We start from the raw sequence: 22,170 nt of genomic DNA, 5'->3' as shown, positions 1-22,170 counted from the left end.
ATTTGTTTTCATATATGTACAGTAAATGCACAAGCCCTGCTTTACTATCCCATTAGATGACTTGAAGGAATAAGGCTGCAAAGCTTCATCCAACACTTCAAAGATAATATTTTTCAGAGTGCTTCATAAGCATTATTCAGCGGGCAAGATTTCCCCCGAGAGCAAAAATCCATAGATCAGGGGGAGATGTATTATGTACTTTCACAGGACAGTGCATCAAACAGCCGTATCATAGTGCAAAAATTAATTGCAGAAAGTTTTCTTTTTTTTTTTTCTGTTTTGAACTCCGTTATCCTGTCTTGAAGTTTTAAATTACAGTTAAGACCTTTGTTTAAGCTAGCAAGAAGGCCACGAGTTCAAGCAGAAACCTCATACATTTCCTCTCCTGTTAAGTCATGTTGACCATCAGCATTAAAACATAGCAAAGACCAAGTAAATATTTTACCCCTAATAAATTAGCTCTCCAATAATAGCCTGTATCATACAAAAATACACAGAGCTCAGGGCACGTCCGTATATCAGCCGCCCGAACGGCGGAAAGAACAAATTAAATCAAACAGTAGTTCTGTAATGGAAGCCCTACTGTAAACTCTATAACATGTGCCTTAGGTTAAAAAGACCCAAGGTTTGTTGGGTATTTTTTGTTTACTTTGGGAATATTTTACTTTAGAGCTAACAGAGAAGGGCTCAGCTTTCCACAGAAGGCATGTGATAATATGGCACTATTTAGATGACTTTGATTATACTTTTTTTTCTCTTATGTATTACATATTTGCAGGTTTTGTTGCAAATCAATTTAAAATGTATATAATGTTGTATTTAACATGTACACGGGACACCTAGGGGGCAGATGTATTAAGGGTCAAATATCGAGGGTTAATTAACCCTCGATATTCGACTGGCGAATTAAAATCCTTCGACTTCGAATATCGAAGTCGAAGGATTTTGCGCAATTCGTTCGAAGAAAAAATCGTTAGATCGAACGATTAAAACCTTCGAATCGAACGATTCGAAGGATTTTAATCCATCGATCGAAGGATTATCCTTCGACCAAAAAAAGATAGCCAAGCCTATGGGGACCTTCCAGTTTGAATAAATTTTCACAAATGAGACAGGAGTTTGCACGAGCGCACCCAATGTGCGAGGATGTTGTGCGGGAAAATAACGTTGACAGTAACTTAAATTCGCGAAACTGTTTTGCGAATATTTTATCCACCACCAAAGTTGTGGCGTAATTGAGTCACAGAGTGCGCGCATAAATGTTCGCAATTTGCGAATTGTGACATATTTAAAAAGCTCCTATAGACATTCGCATTGTGAAAAAAAAAATTGCAATTCTATTTGCACCCTCTTATTCAGCTTTATAAATGTAACCATGCACAGGGCAAATATATTCATTTTGCGAACCAATCTGCCCTGCGCAAAGTTTATAAATGAGCCCCAATGGCTGCTGTGAACTCCGCTGGACAGAATCTGCACGGAGGGGTAACATAGTAACATAGTAACATAGTAACATAGTAAGTAAGGTTGAAAAAAGACACATGTCCATCGAGTTCAACCTTTTTTTTTTTTGTTTATTAACTACCTATCTGCCAGTTGATCCAGAGGAAGGCAAAAAACCCATCTGAAGCCTCTCCAATTTGCCTTAGAGGGGGAAAAATTCCTTCCTGACTCCAAAATGGCAATCGGATTAGTCCCTGGATCAACTTGGACTATGAGCTATTTCCCATAACCCTGTATTCCCTTACTTGCTAAAAAGCCATCCAACCCCTTCTTAAAGCTATCTAATGTATCAGCCTGTACAACTGATTCAGGGAGAGAATTCCACATCTTCACAGCTCTCACTGTAAAAAACCCCTTCCGAATATTTAGGCGGAACCTCTTTTCTTCTAATCGGAATGGGTGACCTCGTGTCAGCTGGAAAGACCTACTGGTAAATAAAGCATTAGAGAGATTGTTATATGATCCCCTTATATATTTATACATAGTTATCATATCACCCCTCTTCTCCAGCGTGAACATCCCCAATTTGGCCAGTCTTTCCTCATAGCTAAGATTTTCAATACCTTTTACCAGCTTAGTTGCCCTTCTCTGTACCCTCTCTAATACAATAATGTCCTGTTTGAGTGATGGAGACCAAAACTGTACGGCATATTCTAGATGGGGCCTTACAAGTGCTCTATACAGTGGAAGAATGACCCCCTCCTCCCGTGACTCTATGCCCCTTTTAATACAGCTCAAGACCTTATTTGCCCTTGATGCTGCTGACTGGCATTGCTTGCTACAGCCAAGTTTATCATCTACAAGGACTCCAAGGTCCTTTTCCATAATGGATTTGCCTAGTGCAGTCCCATTAAGGGTATAAGTGGCTTGGATATTTTTACATCCCAGGTGCATGACTTTACATTTATCAACATTGAATCTCATTTGCCACTTAGCTGCCCAGATTGCCAGTTTGTCAAGATCCTGTTGCAAGGATGCCACATCCTGGATGGAATTAATTGGGCTGGATAATTTTGTGTCATCTGCAAACACTGATACATTACTTACAACACCCTCCCCTAAGTCATTAATGAACAAGTTAAATAAAAGTGGACCCAATACTGAGCCCTGGGGGACCCCACTACGAACCTTACTCCAAGTAGAGAATGTCCCATTAACAACCACCCTCTGTACCCGATCCTGTAGCCAGTTTCCTATCCATGTGCAAACAACTTCATTAAGCCCAACAGACCTTAGTTTAGAAAGCAGTCGTTTGTGGGGCACAGTATCAAACGCTTTGGCAAAATCCAAATAGATCACATCTACTGCCCCCCCACTATCCAGAATCTTACTTACCACATCATAAAATGCAATCAAATTCGTCTGACATGACCTATCCTTCATAAAGCCATGCTGATTGTTGCTCATAATGCCATTCAATAGGACAAAATTTTGTATGTGATCCCTTAACAAGCCTTCAAATAATTTGCCCACCACAGATGTCAAGCTTACTGGCCTATAATTGCCAGGCTGAGATCGTAATCCCTTTTTAAATATTAGAATAACATCAGCTTTTCTCCAATCCATAGGCACCATACCAGATGACAGTGAATCTGAGAAAATCAGAAATAAGGGCTGGTCTAAAACTGAACTAAGCTCTCTTAGAACCCGGGGGTGTATGCCATCAGGCCCTGGAGCCTTGTTTACATTAATTTGTATTAAAGCTTTTTGAATCATATCCTGAGTCAGCCACTGACTAGATTGAGCTGAACCATTCGTGCAGTTATTAAGTGAGCCTGTGAACCCAGACTCCTCTATTGTATACACTGAAGAAAAGAACTGATTTAACACATTTGCCTTATCTGTATCTGTTACAACCATACTGGTACCATTATTTAATGGAGCAACACTCTCAACCTGCATCTTTTTACTATTAATATATTTAAAAAACTTTTTAGGGTTAGTTTTCACCTCCACCGCAATTAATGAGTAAGTAATGAGTTAGGGGCATTTGCCTGGGGTAGCAGCTAGGGGGGGTCTATGTAGGGTAGGGGGTAGGGTTATTTTTATTAAGGGTTTGTTTCTCTTTTAATTTACTAAAAAAATCCAAATGAAATGGTACATTTGGGTAAAGTTTCGATAAAATCGTGCAAAATTGGAATTTTTTTTTGACTTTTTCGAATTGTCACCTGAAAAACTGTTTTTTGTTTTTTTTTTTAGTTTTCCAATGAAAACCAGGGTCAAACAGCCAAAAACCCTTGAACATCATGAAGGCAAAAAACATCTTCCAATTGTAAAAGAGACATCTGCTATTGACTTCAACAGGTTTTAGCTGGAGTATTTTCCGATTCGGATTCTTAGCAGCTTAATACTTCTTAAAAAATTAAGGGGCCGATTCATGAAGCTCGAGTGAAGGATTCGAATTTAAAAAACTTCGAATTTCGAAGTGTTTTTTGGGCTACTTCGACCATCGAATGGGCTACTTCAACCTTCGACTACGACTACGAATCGAAGGATTCGAGCTAAAAATCGTTCGACTATTCGACCATTCGATAATCGAAGTACTGTCTCTTTAAAAAAACTTCGACCCCCTAGTTCGGCAGCTAAAAGCTACCAAAGTCAATGTTAGCCTATAGAGAAGGTCCCCATAGGCTTGGCTAACTTTTTTTGATCGAAGGATATTCCTTCGATCGTTGGATTAAAATCCTTCGAATCGTTCGATTCGAAGGATTTAATCGTTCGATCGAAGGAATAATCCTTCGATCGTTCGATCGTAGGATTTGCGCTAAATCCTTCGACTTCGATATTCGAAGTCGAAGGATTTTAGTTCCTACTCGAATATCGAGGGTTAATTAACCCTCGATATTCGACCCTTCATACTGTACATCTGCCCCTAAATTTTTTTCCTCTAAAAGTTCATATGTTCCCCCTAAAATAGACCCCTTAATGTAGCAAAAAATCAGCGGCGTAACTGCAGAGGAAGCAGACCCTGCAGTTGCAAGGAAGCCAGGGCTGTAGGGGGCCCAGTAAAGCCCAAAGTTAATGAATAATTTCAATATTAGCTGTTTCAAAATTACTACTACTAATAATAAAAATAACAATCAACTGAATTTACATAAAGTGAAGATGAAAAGAACACGAGTCCTTAAATAAGTAATGTAGAGAACCTCTAGATGTCAGACATCTATTGTATAAGTGATGATGGAAGCCAAGAGAGCTATTTTTTACTGTGTGTCCTTTCATGATGGCAGTTCTCATGGCAGTAAATGAGAAATACCCATTCTTCACCCTTAATAAAGAAGAATGCTGAACAAATCTTCTGCTAAATTGTCACTGCAGTAAAAATACTGGGGTGTTAGATTAGAAAATAATGTTAAGGAAGATAACTATGATTATGTAATGGTATATGGGGTATCGTTTATGTACATGGGTTTATTTTTATATGTCAGTAGAGCCATATAGAGAGCTCAACATTTTCCCATAGAGCAGTGAAAATTGCTGCACCCATCTGAAAGATTGTAAGTAACTGTGGTGCTTAAGCGGGACATGAATGTCTCCTGGTTAAATGGAGATTCCAATCTTCTGCTTATTTTTGTTAGGGAGCTTTAAGATAAAATTATATCATCAGTATATGTTACTGTTATTTCATAAAGTTTTTGAGATCATTTCTAAGGTACAGACACATAGCAAAAGCAAGGATAAGGTTCTAGATTGACAATCTCTAACCCATTGATTTCTGGACTAGGAGTTTCGGGTTCTGAATAGGGCCCCTTTACCTTTCATATCCAAACTTGAATATTACTGGCTAATACCTGCTTAAAGAAGAACTAAAGAGTAACTAAATAAAAAAAAATGTTCTACATTATGTTTTGTGCTTCTGTATCAGCCCAAGGCAACCACAGCCCTTTAGCAGTAAAGATCTGTGTCTCCAAAGATGCCCCAGTAGCTCCCCATCTTCTTTTCTACTGATTCACTGCACATGCTCTGTGCTGCTGTCACTTACTGAGCTTAGGGACCCACACAATATACAGTACATATTAAGGGGAATATAATATGTTTTGCTAGTGCAAAAAACCTTTGCAAAGACACTTGAGAACATTAGCAACCATGTTTGAGCAATTTTTGACTGATTAAAGACCTCAATGACTTCCTCACAAAACTTGCTACACCTTTTAAGTGCAATTCCACGCCCTCTCCCCTACAGTACCCACAGTAGCTCTAGAGCAGTGATCCCCAACCAGTAGCTAGTGATTAACATGTTGCTCTCCAACCCCTTGGATGTTGCTCCCAGTGGCTTCAAAGCAGGTGATTATTTTTGAATTCCAGGCCTGGAGACAAGTTTTGGTTGTATAAAAACCAGGTGTACTGCCAAACAGAGCCTCAAATGGCCAATCACATCACTTATTTGGCACCCCAAGAACGTTGTTTATGCTATTGTTGCTCCCCAACTCCTTTTACTTCTGAATTCTGCTCATGGGTTCAAAAGGTTGGAGATCCCTGCTCTAGAGGATACCCTCTACTCCCCATCCCCAGCCAAACTCTTATCTAAACTTTATAGAGTGATCATGGGAATAATTAAACCACCCTTTAACCAAGCTTACCACCATTGGGTGCAGGCCAATCCAGGACTCAACAATGAACAATGCTTATCATTTTCTAATCTTGATAAAAGTACAAACTCCTTCACCAAATCTACATAACTCCCATCTAATAAAAGAAATTCCGTAGGAGACAGAATGACTTATGGCCACTAGGCAAATCTTCCGGGGTCAATTTTATCCATATGGCCTGGTCCAGTCCCCCCATACGATTCTAAAGAAATATAAAATAATGAATAAATAATAATCTTAGCAAACCGGGCACACATAGCGAATAATGGACCAGCAGTCTGTTTGCTAGGGGTAATAGACGAGGTACTAACTACCAACGCCAGAGTCGGGTTAAGCACGCTCATGTTTTATGCTAAAAAAGCAGTGATTATGCACTGGATGGAGGGAACCGTCCCCTCCCAAACATTCTGGAGACAGATGGTAGACAAAGTCCTTCCCCTCATAAAATTAACTTATGAAACAAAGGGGGCATACAATAATTTTGACAAGATTTGGGGATACTGGTATGATCAGCACCCTCGGGACAGCTAACCTATCCTCTTAAACTTGATGCGACCTGCTGTAGACCAACTACACTCACTTGCATACTGACAATTATAACTTTTAGTGATTGTATTCTCCTGTGTGTATATGCCTACACTTGACCCGAAAACCACTCCAATGTCACTCTACCAGCACTGTATTGTATGTGTCTGTCTGTACCTTTAAAAAAATGTATGTGGGCTGTATAGACTCTTTTTAATGTATGAAACAGTCACCAAGCAGGTGGCAAAAACAGTTAAACTAATTAGTTATTGCAAAAAATATATAAATAATATTGAGGTTAGTGGAGTGAAGAGCCTGTATATTTGTCACTCAACACTAGGGATGTAGCGAACTGTTCGCCGGCGAACTTGTTCGCGCGAACTTCGACCGTTCGCGTCCGCCGAATGTTCGCGAACGTCGCGCGACGTTCGCATTTTGAGTTCGCGTTCGATTCGAATACAAATCGTTCGACCATTCGACCATTCGAATTCCTTCGACCGCTAAAAATCGAACGATTTCCATTCGTTCGAACGATTGTAAGCATTCGAACGATTGTAAGCATTCGATCGAATGAAAAGCATTCGATCGAATGCTTCGATCGTTCGATTCGAATGAAAATCGTTCGATCGAACGATTAAAATCCTTCGATCGTTCGAATCGAACGATTTTAGCGGGTGTTCGAAGTTCGCGAACTGTTCGCGAACGTTCGCATTTTTTGCCGGTGTTCGCGAACGGCGTTCGCGAACACCAAATCGGCAGTTCGCTACATCCCTACTCAACACCTACTTAGCAAATTATTTCCTTTTAAAAAGTCCATCTATGTTTCTTCCTATGTACTAAATGCTTTAAAATGTTTGCAAAACAATCTGAAGTTTGAACTTTTTGGTTTGTTTTTTCCTGCCGCCCTGTTTCAGATGTACAAATGACACTCTCTCCACCACACATCATATCCTTGACAGTTGTGCTAATTTACTAATAACATGTTTCGGTTTTGAATGTGGATGAATCCCAGAATAACATGATTTTATTTGGCCTCACTGTCCGACTGCATTCATCTTTATTTGGACTTGTGCTTGAGACAGCATTTGCAATTTCAATTCAGGGAATTATTTTTTTGTATAGCATATTAGTTGCAGATGTAATATTTTTATATGGAAAATGATCTTTTGGACATGTTTGTGTCATGGGAATTTCCCTGACCTTGTTCTAGTTGCTCTGACAATCATCTTCGGCTATTTTTCACATTCTCTTAAATGTTGTGGTTATAAGAGGTGCACGAAATGACCACACTAGGGACACTATCCACATAAATAGAAAAGTGCTGGCAAGATTCCTTTAATTGGGTAGAACAGCTCTGCAAGTGACCTCAGGTTGGATTTCAAGGCAATTTATAAATTGATGTCATTTGAAGTCTATATTGCCAGCTAGAATCCAATAAATAAGTTCATTTACGTTTCTCTGTTTCAAAGGTTTGATCATGTTTGTGTTACTCAGTATTGAAGCTTCAGTTGGCGCATTCAGTTCCATGAATAGATTGTGTGAAAGCTGTCTGGCTTTCTTATTAAATAACATACAGTTAGTGATGGGCGAATTTATTCCCACGATTCGCCACCGGCAAATAAATTCGCGAAACCGATGTGAAAATTCGCCAGCATAAAAAAAAAATGGACACCAAATTTTTGCGCTGTTTTGTGAATTTCGCTGGAAATTCTCAAATTTTTCGGCGAAGTGAAACGCCCCAAATTCACCCACCACTACATACAGTTTATTACTATACAGGTATTGGATCCAGAATGCTTTGGACCTGAACGATCTTTCCATAATTTGGCTCACCATACCCTTTCATTTAACCATAACCAGGATTATTTTGACATTGATATAGATAAATATAGCTTAGTTACCATCATGAACAAGATACTATTTTACTATTTTACTTTTATAGAGAAAAAAAAATAAAAAATTAGGATTATTTGTTTAAAATGGACTTTTAAAAAGAACTTTTAAGGATTTGCGGCATTCTGGATAGCAGGTTTCCCGATAACAGATACCTATAGTAAAGCCATTCAAGCTCTTGTGCAGTTGAGAGAAACTGCATAACAAAGGGCTGTAGTTCCAGTGGTAACTATGATACTACTATGAGGAGGATCAGAGGGCCCATGAGAGTCCTTAATTATGCACAGTAGTAGTATATGTAGTAAGAAGAAATCATTATATTAGTTTAGAGGGTGTGGGCCCTTAAAAAAGCATTTTGATGTGGGGTCAAGCAGTTTTTAGTAAAGTTACTGATGAACCAGTCTAGGGCACCCTACATTAAAACCAACATATAGATATTGTTTTTTGACACTACTTAGAGCTGTGGTTTACAATGGTGGGCAAAAATGTAAGGCATTATTTTTAGTGATGGGCGAATTTGCAAAAAATTCGCGAAACGTCCGTTTTTTTCCGAAATTTTTTTGACGCGGGCGATTCATGAATTTTTTCGCCGGCGCCGAATCGCGCAAATTCGCAGCGAATACGCGCCTGGCGAATAAATTCGCCCATCACAAATTATTTTCTCAATTCAGCCAAAATTTTAATTCAGTCAAATTTTGACTGTATCATGGGTGTGATAGGGTTGGGTGTCTGCAGATTAAATTTTATTACTATAAAATAATAATATCAGCAAAGTTCCTAAAATTCAACCAAAATTCTCCTTGACACCAATAATGCTATTTTTCATAGTTTTGTTCTTTTTTTACAGTTGGCCAGGTATATACCAGTTAGAAATTAATAAAAAATCAGAGTGCTCTTTCATGGTTTACATCTTATCTGTCTGACCGTTCCTTTAAAGTTTCCTTCTCTAACTCTACTTCTACTACTTTCCCACTCTCTGTTGGAGTTCCTCAAGGCTCTGTTCTTGGCCCCCTGCTGTTCTCGCTCTATACAACTTCACTAGGAAAACTCATTCAGTCATTTGGACTTCAGTATCACCTTTATGCTGATGACACCCAACTCTACTTGTCTACTCCTGAACTTTCTAATTCTGTCCTTTCCCAAGTCACAGACTGTCTCTCTGCTGTCTCCTCCTGGATGTCACAGCGCCACCTGAAACTGAACCTTTCTAAAACAGAACTCATTATATTTCCTCCGAAATCTTTCCCGTCCCTCAGATATCACTCACCGTAAACAACACCACCTTTCATTCTACCACACAGGCACGCTGCCTAGGAGTTATCCTAGACTCGCATCTGTCTTTTTCACCACACATTCAAACACTTGCAAAATCTTGCCGTATTCAACTGCGCAACATTGCTCGAATACGACCTTATCTCAGTTCAGAATCAACTAAAACACTGATTCAGTCTCTCATCATCTCCCGCCTTGATTATTGCAACTTACTCCTCACAGGTATTCCAACAAGTCACCTTTCACAACTCCAATCTATTCTAAACGCGGCCGCTAGACTCATTCATCTAGCTCGCCGCTCAACATCAGCTGCTCCCATATGTATGTCCCTTCACTGGCTCTCAATCTCTTCTAGAATCAAATTCAAATTACTTACACTCACATTCAAGGCCCTTAATAATGAAACCCCTCCCTATATTTCATCTCTAATCTCCAAATACTCTCCTTCACGACACCTACGCTCTGCTTCTGATCTTCGCCTTACTTCTCCTCTGGTCACTTCTGCTGATTCTCGTCTACAAGACTTCTCTCGGGCTTCTGCTTTTCTCTGGAACTCTCTGCCACAAGCTGTCAGACTTTCTCCTTCCTTCCAACCTTTCAAGCGCTCCTTAAAGACCCATATGTTTAAAGAGGCCTATTTGATGTACCTTAATTAATCATTGCTGTATCAAAAATGACAAAGTGTTTATACAATCCTAATGTCTCAATTGTACCCTAACGTTTTAGTTTGTAAACCCCATTGTACTCTGTAATCCTTGTCTGTTATCCACCATTTATTCCCTGTTTTGCTATAACTGCACTAAAGCACTGCGTATCTTGACAGCACTATATAAATAAATGATGATGATGATGATGATGATGATGAGTAGGTATCTACAGAATTTCCATTCATTTTATAAAAGTAAACCATAAGCAATCAATGAACAAGTTTTTCTCTAAATATATTTTGTGTGTCTAGATATAGGACTTATTCAAAATGATAGGGACCTGAGATTTTTCAGATAATGGATCTTCCCACAACATAAAACGCCATGGCTTTGAGCAAAGGATTGTTTTGCTAGCTTAGTTAACATAACAAACAATGTACTTATTATTTTAGAGTAAATTGAAATTTGGATCCCCTAATACATAGATTCCCAAATATCTTGGGTCTGCCCTCATAGGCAAAGATCCCCAAACATTCAGGGCTACCTCTCAAGGCACTCCACCAAAAAGTGTCAAATTTGGACAAGACTCATGATTAATACGTCTTTAATATTTTAGATATTCCTGGAAGGCCAGTCTGGAAGTCCTGGAACATTTTTTTTTAAATTCTGAATATTCCTGGAAAGCATCCATAAATGGTCAATTAAGGTGACATTCGGGTTGAACACCTTTTTTTGCTGTTTTTTTATACTATTGGAACTATAATAATATGACCTAAACAACACTGTTTCCGTTGTTTCATTACTAATTATAAAATGTGGTCCATGGCCGAATATTGGCCCTCAAGGAAATATGCACATTCTATTTAATCCTAAGGGATTTTTAGAATTGTATTTATCATATAGTTCACCCATTGATAGTGTTGAGAGAATCTGTTCCATTTCACTTTGCCAAAAAATGAGAGAAACTGACTACTTGCAAGAAAAGTCAGAGCAACAGATCACTTCTCAAAGTATAGTTAGGCAGGAAACGTCCCAGTTTGCCAAATGTCAGGTGAGCAAAACATTTATTTGACACGTTTCCAAATTACAACGGCTGAAATTGATGAGCATTTTCTTGTAGAGGTTTTCTGTGTCTCAGGATGAATCCCTTAAGCGTTTTTTCCCCCTAGAAAGTTTGCTTTTGGACTCACTTCATAAAATGATCACGTAAAACCTATTTTCTTTCCCCGGGAGAATATTTACTCTTTATTATGTATTTTTCAGTGTATTAAACAAAAACATCAATGAGTAAAACAAAAGTGGTATTGACAGCTAAACAAAGTAATGATCCAATATATTTTGTCACCAACCAGAACATGGTTTTTGTCTCTCTGGTATGTCTAGATGATCCAGGTGCTAATAGCCAGGAGCAAAATGTCTACTGAGAATCAGCACACACGCAGGTTCCCAGCTAGATCTATGTATTTTCATTAGAGGTAACATATTTTAATTAAAAGGCCACAAGAGTCCATTTATTATATAGATGAGAATATCTCCAGAGTAATAGTTTTATTATATTTGCATTTGAGCTTACAGGTGGCGTGTATATTGGCATCCGCCATCCATTGGCATCCTGACATGAGATCCCAAATAGAGGTCGGTGATGAGAATTACTTAAGCGCTGCTAGTAGAGAACACTGGTTACTTTAATGAAAATCTGCCATCAATGCAACCTGTGTATCTATCTATCTACAGTATAATATCCAATATTTCCCTGGATATAAACAAGGCTGTAGGCAGCTTATTTGCTTTCAATTATTCTAATAAGAGTAAAATATGTTTCATAACAACCATAGTCTGTGTAGTTTGTATCAATTTTAAGTTAAGCAGGTATAGGAATAATCCAGAAGCCATTTATGCAGAATGACAAGAAAGAACAGCAATGCCATTCCCCACCATATATTTCTTAAAACAGTAATTGCCTTTTCCTCTGTAATAATAAGGCTGTCCTAAAACTGAACTGCTACTTATGCAGAAAAGCAGTCCACAAAATAGATCCTAATTTAGGAATAAAATAAATAAACAAATACATGTTTTATAAAGTGTATGCACTTGCTTCTCCAGTGGGTTTATGGCCAGTTATGTATATAATCACAGGAAAGACCAGCAGCTCAACTGTGTTCAACTTGTGCTTTATTTTACATGCTGTATCCAACGTTATGATTATATGTGATAATATATATCTCAAAGGGTGTGCAGCAGGCCTATAAAACAGCCATATACATTATATACTCATTAAGGGGTCTATTTATTAAGCTTCAAAATGTTCTGGTCGAGTTTTTAAGGTGAAAAATCCAACTTTTTAGAGGAAAATTTTTTTTCAAGATGTATTATTCTCCAAAGCTGCTAAAAATCGGAATCTCAAAATGCTCCAGCTAAAACCTGCCAAAGTCATGTAAACATCAGCGTCAGAAGTGCCTTTTACAGTTGGAAGATGCTTCTTGCCTTCATGATTACCACAAGGTCTTTCCAGCTGACGTGGGGTCAACCATTCCGATTAGAAGAAACGACGTTCCGCATAAATATTTGAAAGGAGTTTTTTTTTACAGTTTGAACTGTGAAGATGTAGAATTCTATCCCTGAATCAATCATACAGGCCTATACATAAAATAGCTTTAAGAGGGATTGGATGGATTTTTAGCAAGCAAGGGAATACAGGGTTATGGGAGATAGATCATAGTACAAGTTGATCCAGGGACTGGTATGATTGCTATCTTGGAGTCAGGAAGGAATCTATTCCCCCTCTGAGGCAAATTGGAGAGGCTTCAAATGGGGTTTTTTTCGCCTTCCTCTGGATCAACTAACAGGCAAATTCAAATATAGTTAAAAGGTTGAACTTGACGGACATGTGTCTTTTTCACCCTAACTTACTATGTTACTATGTTACATGATATGGACCTTTGCTAAGCAATACTGTATCTTATTAGTGTCTCTGTATTACTTAAACAAGTTATAATACAATGTAGTAATGGAATGTTATCTATGCTATAATTATTTCATTTTGACATAGTTTATAGAATTACCCTAACTCCCCTTTTTCCTTTCTGGACTCCATTTATTTCTTACATACATAAAAAGAAATGAAAAATTTGAATTGATAAAAAAAACAGCCTCACTGAAAATTAATGGGACGATGTGATTTTCACTTGTGTACTCTGCAAGTTTTTTCTGCCAAAAAATGCAGCTACCAATCTTCAGTCCAAGTTTTCTCATAAATAGCTAGTGCTCAATGAAAAAAGTGCAGGTGTGTAAGAAAAGTGGCTTTTTTTGTTGTGGTGTTTTATTTTTTGCATTGATAAGTTGAAAAATCTTTGAAAAGCATTCTTACAGCAACACATCGGGCTGATTCACAAAGGGTCGAATATCGAGGGTTAATTAACCCTCGATATTCGACTGTGAATTAAAATCCTTCGACTTCGAATATCGAAGTCGAAGGACTTTTGCGCAAATAGTGCGATCAAACGATTCAAAGGATTTTAATCCAACGATCGAAGGAATATCCTTCGATCAAAAAAACTTAGGAAAGCCTATGGGGACCTTCACCATAGGCTAACATTGCGTTCGGTAGCTTTTAGATGGCGAACTAGGGGGTCGAAGTTTTTTCTTAAAGAGACAGTACTTCGAATGGTCGAATAGTCGAACGGTTTTTAGTTTGAATAGTTCGTTTCGAAGTCGTAGTCGTAGTCGAAGGTCGAAGTAGCCCATTCAATGATCGAAGTAGCCCAAAATACACTTCGAAATTCGAAGTTTTTTTACTTCAAATCCTTCACTCGAAGTTAGTGAATCGGCCCCATCATGATAAAAATGATTCCTCCAAGTCCTCCAAGGTCAGTGGTCCAGTTGACACAAGAGGATCCTATAACCATAACACACCGTTTTATATGTTTCCCAGCTTTCAATTCATCCCAAACGACACATCAATTTTGGTTGAAAAGGGGGGAAATAGCAAAGTGCTAAGAAACCTTGATTATTCCTTTGTCTGATAATAGAAATCTGCTGATAATTGAAATAGAAATCTGCTCTTTATTCTTAATAAATAGTCTTTGAATAATTCTATATCGATTTTGGGTAAACGTTCCCTCTAAGTTGCTTTTCTCCAGGACCTATAGGTCAGTCATTTTTTTTTATGTTCTTAACACCGTTGACTAGAATCAGCCATGTTATTAAGCTCATCTGAATTGTTGGATAAATGAAACAAGACATTCACAGTTCTTGAAAGTAGGCCATATATTTATATGCTATCAAGAAAAGAATATATTTCACGTGGGAGATTATTTGTTGCTTGTTAAAGCACTATATTACTTTTCCTGTGTAGCAGAGCGATGGCTGGGCTCCAGTAAATCACAACATTGCAGGGTTTTTTTTTCTCTCTTTTTTTTTCTTCTATTTTGTTATGTTTTGGTATGATCATCAGCCAAATACAGCAAAATGAAAGGAGCTTCAGCACAATCAGCAAAATAGAGTGTCTTTCAGCCAGCAGAGATATGTCACAGCTTCAGACAGGACTTGCTATCTCTGTTTTATTACATTGACCACATTCTGAGATACCGTCGGTCAGAAGAAGGTCATGGAAAAAAGAAGTTTCTCCTAAGGATACTTTACAGAATATAGCATATCTTTTCATTTGCCAAAATGAGATATATATTTTTAAATTGGTTAAAAACCAACCTGTGATCTCCCGGTTAAAATTCCCAGCACAACCAGCTTTGAGTTTTCTCTAGTGATTGCACTATTGTTCTACAACTGCTCAAGGAGATCAGGCCAGGTCCTGTGTCAGATGTTTTCATCAGGCTAAACTGTTGTACCCCATCGGTTACTTCATGAACATCCTCCGAGACACTTTGCCTACAAGAGCATCATGCAAGAGGTACTGAACAATCTGGAATTACTGGCATTTTACTGCTTGTTTTCTACAGAAGACTATCCTAAGATAAGGCAGATAATTGCTCACAGTTAGCAGTTTATTGAAGTAGCTAACATGATAATAAGTTCACTTTTGGCAAATTGAAGGATTATCCTGGATGCAGCTGTACTGCAGACATTCCAAGGAATCAAAAGGTTGTTTTTCTTCTGCTGCAGTCTTAGAAATGTAGGCCATATTTTAAAGGACCATGTGCATTTAAATAGTAAAGTACTGTTAACTTGCTCTTGCAACAATTATGTGTTTGCACAAAATCTTAAAACTTTTCTCTGGTATTTCAGATAACAGAGAAACCTGCAGAATACAGTGGTTTTGTGGATTAAAAGAGGTCAAATTCGTAGACCTTACTTCAACATGAGTGTATTGAGTAGGACTTAGGCTGAACACACTTTTTGACTATAGTTTTAATTATGAAAAATCTTTGTTTTTCATTATTTCTTGAGCTAAATGGGAAGATTGAAGCTACTCCAAGTTTGTTCCTTGTGAGGTAGATACATAGATTAGCAGTGCAGAGATTGTCTCCTCCATAATGGACTTCTTCTTCTCTTACTGTCTCCAAAATGATCTGAAGAGCTGCCTTAGACTAAAACAGAAATTCCCAAACTGTTGTGTTATGATATTATAAAGGACATGCCATTTGCAGCCAAGTATTGCTTCTTATTATAGTGAATATATATATATATATATATGAAAATCCAGTCTGAAGGCCTGTTCGGGTAACGTTTGAGGCAATAGCTTACTCCTAGAAATTGTTGGAATTATAGAACATATGGATGGATGACATGATAATGCTATCTACAAGTATAAGGGGTTCTGTGATTACCCAGTTTTTTTGTTGTCCCTTCCACCTGCGATATGGTATAAATATACATCGCCTGAAAGTAATTGGAGGTGGCAATTGGCTAACTAGCACCTGTGTTGACACCGTCTTTAAAGGTAACACTATTTAAACCCTTTAAATAAAGTATTTAAATAATTTACTTACATTTATTTAAATGAAAATATACATTTTTAAAAACTATTATGATGATATTATGAAAATCTTGAAATCTATTATATAGTGATGGGCTAATTTATTCACCAGGCACGAATTTACGGTGAATTCCTGCTATTCGCCACTGACGAAATAAATTCACGAAACCGCAGTGAAAATTCGCCAGCGAAAATTTGCTGGCGAATGTGCACCGGTGTCCAAAAAAACAGACGCTGCATCAAAAACGAGATACTGGCACCGTTTTGAGAATTTTTTGCCATTTTGCGAATTTTGCGGGAAATTTGCGAATTTGTTGGCGAAGCTAAACAGCCCAAATTCACCAATCACTACTATTATATAACCATTGTCTCTATCCCAGAAAAAAATACTGTGCTTTTACAGTATTTATATCAGTTTATATGAGAACAAGGCACTTCTGGAAAGCTTCCTATTTGCAATAATTTATAGAATAGATAACCGAAAAGCTGATACTTGTGATTTATTATTAATTGCCAAGGATACAGAAATAATTACAAATACTCAAAAAAAAAACCAAAATCCATTGAGTTTCGAATTTGCAGATCATCAGAACAAAAGAGCACAATTTTGATTTATTTTGGGATAATGCTGGGAAAGAATTGGAATGAAATGAGAAAAATGGATCCACAATTGTGAAAAGGGTTATTACACTAACTTTTTTCTTGAAACTGCTGCAACTTTTTTACTGTTTCACAAATTTTCCCAAGGGGACGAAGGCATCTGCAATGTACAAAGGACTAACATTTTGGGATAGTCATCTCATTCCAAGGGATCAGGTGCATGATACTGTGTGTTGTAGAGGGCACTATCTTTTTTATTACTATATAACAAAATTCAAAAGGGTTTAACATTCTGTTATAGACAGAGATCTAGCTTTAATTCTAAATACATTAATACAAAAGTGTAAAGCAATTGCCAAGGATACAGAAATAATTACAAATGCTCAAAATGAAGATTAAATTAAATAAAAAAATTACAAAATCCATTGAGTTTCCAGTTTGCAGATCATCAGAACAAAAGAGCACAATTTTGTTTTTATCATCTGACAAATTTATTGCTACTTGTTTCTGCAACTGCTCCATCAGCATGAACACGATGTGCATAATTTTAAATATCACCATTTTATTATAAATTATCAGTGACACCGTGTCATTCGCACAGAAGGCAGAACCAAATAAATCACAAATCACCAAGATCTACTACACAACATTCTACAATGAGGCTAATGGGGATAGGGAACTGCAACAGTTGCTTAATACATTGCAACTTCTGATAAGTGGTAAAGACATTTATTTGTTGACCTTTTGTAAAATCTAAACAATAAGCTTTCAGACTGATCTTACCAAAGGCAAAGCTTGCATTATGAGCACAACACAAAACATAGCTGCTACTTCTAGTTTTGCTGAACAGGCTCAAATTTCACATTGCATTCCAAAATTTTACAGCTGCATTTTATTTCCAAATGTTTGCTAATGAAGAATATTTGTGGGCAATACACAGGATGAAATAAAATTTTATCAGTACAGTTTTTGAGTTAGTGTAAGGTCATGAGATTTGGCAAAAAAAAATACACATACACACAAGGACAATTTCACATATAAAACACCAGTTGATTTTACTCATGTGATCTTGTTGAATAAAATCCATAACACAATGCGACTCATTCATGTCAGAGCAGCCCTTTTAGCAACATTATTTAATGTTCCAATTGTTCTGCAAAATAATACCTCCGCCATCTGCGTTAGCTGTCGGTAAACAGAAGAAATACTATTACATTTTCAAACGGAAAGGCAAAAAAATCTGATTTATTACAGGCACAAAAGGAAAAGTCACAGTATATGCAAAGAATATTACTTTTGATGACAAAAGATCATATTTCTTCTCGGGGCAATAATAAAATGTGTATTGTACAGACTAAACAATTGGTTGGAAAACAAGAGTTTCTTGTAAAAAAAATAAAAGGCATATACTGAATGGAGAAAATATTCTATATGGAGAAGATTTCCTAAACTTATACCTTATGCTGAATTATTGTCTTTCAATAAAATGAAATGTGAATAAAATGAAGCTAGTGCAGCATCTAAAAATATTTTTTTTTAGAAACGTGTATACGTTTTATATAGAAACAGAATCTAAAACTTTATATTTATACAATACAATAATATAACAGCAATAATAATAATACATAGAATTGTCTGAAACATTGGATTCAACTCTGAATTAAGTTATTGTGTTTTTTGGTTCTCCTCTTTGTGCTCCAGTTTTCTCCTACGTTTCAGACATACTGGTGGGTAGATTATGTGACACTGATAGGGAAATTCGATTCTAAATTCCATGGAGACTGTAACTGATGAAAAAAACTATGCATTTTGGTAAAGCACTACAGAATTCTGTGTTATGCAAAGCAAAACCCTTGTAATTTCATGAAAAGCCTATCCTAGGGTGTTTTTGTTTGATGGAACCAAAAAAATTATAATAACAGCTTAAAAAATACAAAATAAAAATCAGATGAAGTTTGCTTCAGTAGTTTAAGGGGCCCTGGCCATCAATTTTCTTATAATGTGGGGGGGGGGGGCCTGGCCACCAATTTTTTTTCTCATGTGGGGTCCTAGCCACCAATATTTTTTTTGTTTTTTTACTGTGTGGTGGGGAGGGCGGACCTGTAGGTGGGGCTTGCGGTGGGCGCAGCCCAGGGGGCCCAGGAAATTTTGTCTTATGGGGCCCTGCAATTTCTGATGGCGATCCTGGCTATAGAACACGGTTAATGAATATAGATTCTAAATTGGGTAGTATAATATAAAACAAAATAGATGAATTGCAACAATATTCAACACAATTTAAGGTTTAGATTGTGGGAATATTTAACACTTTTTTTTGTTTTTTTACTGTGTGGTGGGGAGGGCGGACCTGTAGGTGGGGCTTGCGGTGGGCGCAGCCCAGGGGGCCCAGGAAATTTTGTCTTATGGGGCCCTGCAATTTCTGATGGCGATCCTGGCTATAGAACACGGTTAATGAATATAGATTCTAAATTGGGTAGTATAATATAAAACAAAATAGATGAATTGCAACAATATTCAACACAATTTAAGGTTTAGATTGTGGGAATATTTAACACTAAGGGGGTATTTATTACTTCTCATTTTTTATTACTTCTCATTTTTATTTAAAAAAATGTCAACCAAACTCCCAACCACATGTCCTAATTTACTAAAAAAAATCTGAATGAAAAAGTATGTGCAGGAAAAGTCGCAACAAAAATTGTGCAGCAATAAGAATAGTGCGATTCTTTTGAATTTGTCATTCGAAAACCACTACTTTTTTGGATTGTAGCACAAAAAACAGCTTCAAAATGCTCAAAACCCTTGAAGACCATGAAGGCAAGAATCATTTTCCAATTGTAAAAGGGACATCTGCCATTGACTTGTACATGATAAGATGTTTTGTCACAGTTTTGTTGCATAATAAATCCCAAAAAGTTGCACCTTTTCCCCCTCAACTTTTTGAAACAAAAAAGCCAAATCTGACCTTTTAGAAATGTGATCCTAAAATCAATTTCTGGGTGTCCAAATACTGTGATTATGACATCATCATCTTGGCCTCCAAGAATGTAGTATATTGGATAATTGGTTCCTTACATGGAAAAAGTTGAACAGAATGTATGAATGAAAAACAAAATTTCCCAGACTCAGATTTTTAGGGGAGAAATCCTATTCATTGTTTGAAAAACCTATAAACATACAACTACACAATTTTACATATTAATGCAGGAGGTGGTACCATAACTCACTAATTCATACACCACAAATAAAATTACACCACGTAGGTCAAATGATGATGAAAAAGGTCAGAATGTTGCCCTAAGTATGAGTAAAATGTGGGAGAGCCCTTAATTTAGTATGATAATCCAGAAACCATTTCTGTAATGCATTTCACAATAAAACAGGCCGCAATTATTTCCCATTGTCCAGCTCTAAAGTACATTTTGCACAGTCAAATTACAATTCTGGGGCTGAACAAGATTTATGCATTGAATTCAAATCTCAATACAGAATCCAATGAGAACTAATACGGCTGTAGGACAGATTTATTATCCTCAAGTATTTTATAGAAAAGTGGTAAGATTAGTTAAATCTCTTCTTGTAATTTGTATCAATGATTTGCTGTCATTTAGCTCTAAACCCAGGGTGCTCACTTTATTATTAAATATGAATTTAAAACCATGTACATATAAAAATATATAAGTAAATGTTTGTGTGTAAAAAATATTTAACCAGCACAATGTCTTGATAAATATTTTTTCAAAACCTCAACATTTTGAAACCTTTTCAGAAATAAAATCTACACAACGATTCCTGTGCAGGATAAGACCTTAAATTCTTGCTAGACTTTTGAAGGAAATGCACAACATTAGGAGGCCCGTTTATCAATATTTGCATTTAAGTGGTTTTTAAAACCTTGAATAAAATAATTTACTCTAGAACCACGAATGCCATATAATTTATTAAACCAACATTGAGGAAAGGCCATGTGGTCCAGAAACATTTGATCTTAGTAAAGTGTCCACAACACCATGGAATACATTTGGGAACACCCCATTTGCAGCAAAATAAGGTATTTGCTCTCTTTTTTTGCTTGTTGTATTAATTGCTGGTGTGTGACTAGGCCAGTGCCTATACCTTTATTCCCTAAACTTGACTTTATGTCATTTATTAAAACATCCATGTATAAAAAGCACAGATAAAAAAAAATGCTTAGGGGGACCATTTACTTAGTTCGAGTGAAGGAATAGAATAAAAAAAACTTCTAATTTTGAATGTTTTTTTGGCTACTTCGACCATCGAATTGGCTACTTCGACTAAAAATCGTTCGACTATTCGACCATTAAAAAAAAACTTCGACCCCCTAGTTCGCCACCTAAAACCTACCAAAGTCAATGTTAGCCTATGGGGAAGGTCCCAATAGGCTTTGGAACAATTTTTAGGTCAAAGAAAAATCATTCGATCGATGGATTAAAATCCTTCGAATAAAACTTTTTTTTTCGTTTGATCGTTCGACCAAACTATTTGCAGTAAATCCTTCGACTTCAATATCGAAGTCGAAGGATTTCAATTCGGCAGTCGAATATCGAGGGTTAATTAACCCTCGATATTCGACCATAAGTAAATTTGCCCCTAAGGATCTGAATAAAAAACTCTAATTATTGGGGTTTTTCCAGATGATTACTAGAGAAAAAAAAAACAGAAAACCTCTAAAGGTCCAAATTGATTTAAAATGGACAAAAAGGATAATCACAGCTCCCATTTACTTGCACAGACCCCCAACAGCTTTTACACTGCAATGTTTGTATTAGAGCCTTCTGTGCTTTTACCCTTTAAAAATCTTGAATAAAAATAAATAACACATTTTTAGAGAAACTTGGACACCTGTCTATGGCTACCAATCATTTGTTTCTGAAATAAATATTGAGCAGTTAGTAACTTTTCCAACATCTGTTTCTCTCATGCTCTTCTACTGACCTTGTAACTATAAACCATTTTGAAGAATGAGCCCAAATTACATTTTGAAACTGTGACATGAATTTCTGCATTCTGAGTTTTTGCACCTGAGGACATTTTCAAAACCAACTGTTTTGTCAACAGAGTCACTGAATTTAATTTAAAATAATGTTTTGTCATCTCTAACAATGACCAGTTGGCTTAAAGAATAATTGCTATAGTAAATATTGTTAGGTATGATTATCTACTAAAACCCGAATACTTCTCATTATTT

This window comes from Xenopus laevis, chromosome 5S (genome assembly GCF_017654675.1).
Source record: "Xenopus laevis strain J_2021 chromosome 5S, Xenopus_laevis_v10.1, whole genome shotgun sequence".
Taxonomy (NCBI): Eukaryota; Metazoa; Chordata; class Amphibia; order Anura; family Pipidae; genus Xenopus; species Xenopus laevis.
This window is presented reverse-complemented; position numbering follows the sequence as displayed.